Source organism: Sturnira hondurensis, unplaced genomic scaffold (genome assembly GCF_014824575.4).
Source record: "Sturnira hondurensis isolate 20B ecotype Veracruz unplaced genomic scaffold, ASM1482457v3 Scaffold0008640, whole genome shotgun sequence".
Lineage (NCBI taxonomy): Eukaryota > Metazoa > Chordata > Mammalia > Chiroptera > Phyllostomidae > Sturnira > Sturnira hondurensis.
In genome coordinates, this window is record NW_028081271.1 from 12,446,341 (window position 1) to 12,451,020 (window position 4,680).

Below are 4,680 nucleotides of genomic sequence, written 5' to 3' on the forward strand. Positions count from 1 at the left end.
ATGACTGAGTTGAGTGCCAAGCAGTATAAATAGCCTTATTTTTTATCATGTTACTTGTTGACTTAAATCCTGTCATTAAATACAGAAATGTTTTTGTCACATTTTCACCATTATTCAGTGTTTGACACTGAATCAACTTTAATCAACTTTTATAGCCTTTTCCTAGCTATACCTCTCACATACTTAGAGGAAATAACACCAATTTTTAAGTCATCAAAAAGTTCCTAGTTGTATTGCTCTCTTAACTCTCAGTAATACTCAAAACTTCATAGTGTATCAAGGCCTATAAAGTCAAATTTTGTCTCCCACTGTGACATATTTCCCTTAAAAAGCATGAACTCAGTCATTTATTCTGCTAAGATAAATACATGTGTGTGTATGTATATGCGCAAATACACAAAGCATTTGCTCTATAGCAGGCACTGGATGCGGCTGGAGGAGGACAGAGAAGACTGCATCCCCAGGGCACTGGCAGTGGTGAGAAGGGGCTGCTGGGGGACACTTGTGACAATGACACTCTGCCAAGGCTGCAATGGCATAAATAGTGGCCTATTTAGTATAAACTGAGAAGACCTTGTTCTTGAATTGCTACACAAAACTACAGATTTTTTTTTTAATTTTAGAGAGAGAGAGAAGAAAGGGGGAGAGAGAGAGATTTATTTTGTGGTTCCACTTACTGATGCATTCATTGGTTGCTTCTTGTATGTGCCCTGACCAGGGATAGAACCCAAAACCTTGGGAGGATTCTCTAACCAACTCAGCTACCTGACCAGGGCGAAACTCCAGATTTATTACATGCATTTTCATTTGTTTGGAATTGTCCCAGAATTACTGTCTTCAGAATTTAATTAGTTTTTATGTTTATAACTATTTTAGAGAGATAAGAACAGATACTACACTTGATCTTAGTCAAAAGGCCGAGAAGCGATTGTTTATAACTATTTTATGTTAAATATTACACAAATACAAGTACATAGAACACATTCTATCATTATATGCTGTATTACTGTATTTATATTAAATAATTTCCATTTCAGACAATGAAGTTCATCAGTCATTCCTGAGAACATGCCCAATGCCACAAGCTGTAGGTGCTGGAATTCCAACTGACTGTGACCACCAAACTCAGGCTCCTCTCAGCTGCTGGCCTCAGGGTCTGGGCAGCTTGCTGGCATGTGTCTCAACAGTGTGACCTTCAAGAGGGGCTTTACACAATTGGCACTTGAAGAGTGTTGTGACCAACATCCGTTTTGCCGGCTCTCCACTGTGCAGTGTGTGAAGAGCCAGCGTGGTTAGCACCATGTACCCGATGCCATTTGAGCATCCTAAGCAACTTCCTCCTTTCACTGCCTCTTCTCTATTCTGAAATTGTTCTCTTATGGCTGAAGTTGTCAACATTTGAAAAGAATTCGAAGAGGGATAACTAAGATATTGGGTTGACCAGAAAGCCCATATGGTTTTTTCCGTAAAATAAAAGATACATTTTTTAATTTTCTCCAATAACTTTACTGATTTGGATATTTTGAGTACATTGGCATGGTATGATATTGATTGTTCTCAATTAGTGTCTTGATTTGATTACCCTCAACTTCTACCATAAAGCAACACACAACAAGAAATCTCCAGCCTGACACTTGGCAAACAAATTTGATATGTCCAATCAGTCACAGCAGCTTCTCCACATACTGCACAAATATTTTTTTTGCATTTCACTTGTGTTTTTACCTTTCTTGAAATAATAAGCCTAATATGCTGAAAATGTTGCTTATTTTCTTCTATCTTCAATATTAAAATAGCTACACAAAAATTCACCAATTTTGGTAAGTTTTTTTAAACGCATGCTGATATGACAGCTTTTACAATACAATGAAGTTAAAGACAATTAAACACTAACAGAGCCAGCTCATGGGGGAAACAAACAAACTTTTTGGCCAACCCCATAACTCTGGGCCAGCAGTGGATGAGGTCACTTTTGTCCCAGTAGAGGGACATGCATGAGATGAAGAGGCTGCCAAGGGCTGGAACAAGCTCCATCTCCCAGGAGAAAAAGAGGCAGACGTCAGGGACAACCTTTGCTTTCTTTACAAAGCGCCCTGTTTGGGACTTCGTTTACCATGGGGACCAGAATCATGACTGAGTGTTGTTATAGGTTGAATTGTGTCCCCTAAGAGGTTATGTCAAAGTGTTAACTCCCAGAACCTCAGAATGAGACCTTACTTAGAAATAGCATCCTTGCCGATATAACTAACTCAGTTAAGATGAAGTTATTCTGGAGTACATGACTGGTGTCCTTACAGGTAGGAAACTTGGACAAAGGCACATAGGGAAAAGGCCATACGAGGATGGGGGCAGATGCTGGCATGATGCTGCCACAAGACAAGGCACGCCTGGGGCCACCAAAAGCTGGGAGAGGCGAGGGAGGACTCCCCACTCCCCACACACTTCAGAAAACACACAGCCCTGCTGACACCTTGAGTTCAGACTCTGGCCCCCAGAACTATAAGAGAATAAATTGCTGTTGTTTTAGGCCACCCAGTGTGTGCTACTTTGATATAGCAGCCTAGGAAACTAATTTAAGTGTTAAGCAAAAATTAAACAAATCTCATGCCCTGGCCAGCGTGGCTCAGTTAGTTAGAGTGTTCTTCCCAGTGTTGTTTGAGTCGTTCCCAGAGGGTCATGGGTTTGATTTCTGGTAGGGGCACATGCCTAGGTTGTGGGTTTGATCCCAGGTTATAGGTCAATGTTTCTCTGCCTTTCTTTCTTCCTCTCTCCCTGCTCTCTAAAATCAGTGGACATGTCTTCAGATGAGGCAAAAAAGTAAAAAATAAAATAAATAAACTACAAGGGCCAATATTGCACAAAAGCCACACAAGACATAAAAGGGAAAAAAGTCATAAACTAGCTTAGTAAAATCCTTGTATTTCTTGTTCTGGGAGATGTTATTAATAGACTTCTTCACACTCTCTTAATGTCCCCACTTACCAGTCCACATAGGAAAATAAACTTTCAAGACTGTGGTGTATCCTGGCCCTTTGTTCCAAATTCTGGGAATGAAGAAAGACACACCTAGAGTCCATATGGCCTTGGTTTTTATAATAAATAAAACTTTGTGAGTAATAAAATGGCAGTAAATACGGATACATATGTATCCGTGATGGAATGTAAAAAAAGTAAACCAACACGCAGAACAGAAACACACTCGTAGATATGGAGAACACTGGACGGTTGTCAGATGGAACTGGGTTGGGGGATGGGTGAAGAAGGGCAAGGGATTGAGAGGTACAGAACAGTCGTGTAGGTGTGAAGTGTGGCATAGGGAATATAGTCAACAACATTGTAATAACTGTGTATGGGGTCAGACGGATACTATATTTATCAGGATGATCACTTAGTAAGTTATATAAATGTCTACTCACTGGTTTGTACACCTGAAACTCATACAATTCTGTATATCAACTATAATTGAAAAATAAAAAATTATTTAAAGTCAGAAAGTAAAACTTCAGCTAAATCCTGAACTATACAACAGACCAAGTCTGACATGCTTATAAAGCTGTCTTTTAGAATGTGTTTTTCCACGATAGTAATAGAAACTCTAAATGGCAAGCTCTAATTATGATTACCACCACCTCCCCCCATACCACTTTGTCTGGGTCTGGGAAATAAAGAGAACACATTTGTTTCATCATTTCTTGGCCATACACACTTGGGCAACTTACCTTTTCTGAGTCTTAGTTTCATAATTTTTAAAAAACAACTCCTACTCCACAGGTGAGTTTAAGTACAATGAGAATTTGGACCAAGAGCCCTGAACAGAACAACAGGTGTTCAACTTCCCCACATTCTCATTCTGGCTGTTGGCCATTTCCACAAGACTTGCAGAATGTTACCCCCAAACCTCTTTGCCACCATTATCCTACCACCCAACCCCTGACTCAAGATACGGAAGACTTAAAACAGCCAGGAGATGCTGATGACAACGGCCAAGATCTAGAACACCGACCACACCTACTGCTGGAGAGGGTGTAGAGCGACATTCACTCCTGGTGAGAACACAAAGGGCCACAGCCACTCTGGAAGACAGGTTGGCAGTTTCCCGCAAAACTAAATATACTCTCACCATACATTCCAGCAACCGCACTTGCTGGTGCTCATCCAAAGGAGATGAAAACTTATGTCCACATAAAAAACCTGCATATGGGTGTTTATAGCAGCTTTATTCGTAATTACCAAACCTTGGAGGCAACCAAGATGTTCTTCAGTAGGTGAGTGGATAAATAAACTGTGGTCCATCCAGACAATGGAATATTGTTCAGGCTAAAAAGAAATGAGCTATCAGGTCATGAAAAGACGTGGAGAAACCTTACATGCATGTTACCAAGGAAAGAAGCTGGTCTGAAAGGCCACACACTGCATGATTCTAACCACATGACTTTCTGGAAAAGGGAAACGGTGGACAAGGTAAGAAGATCAGTGGTTGCCAGGAGTCTCGAGAGGAGCAGGTGAATCGGTGAAGCACAGAGGATTTAGGGCTGTGAAACTATTCTGTACGATACTGTAACGGTTGGATACATGCTATCATACATTCATCCAAACCCACAGAACACACAGTACCAACAGTGAGCCCTACTGTGGACTACAGACCTGGGGGATACTGATGTGTGAAGGTAGGTCCAGCCT

General features: G+C 40.8%; 1 pseudogene; it reads right to left on the reverse strand.

Annotated features, from left to right (window-relative positions):
• Positions 1 to 700: 700 nt before the first annotated feature.
• Positions 701 to 929, reverse strand: LOC118993244 (uncharacterized; annotated as a pseudogene).
• Positions 930 to 4,680: the final 3,751 nt, after the last annotated feature.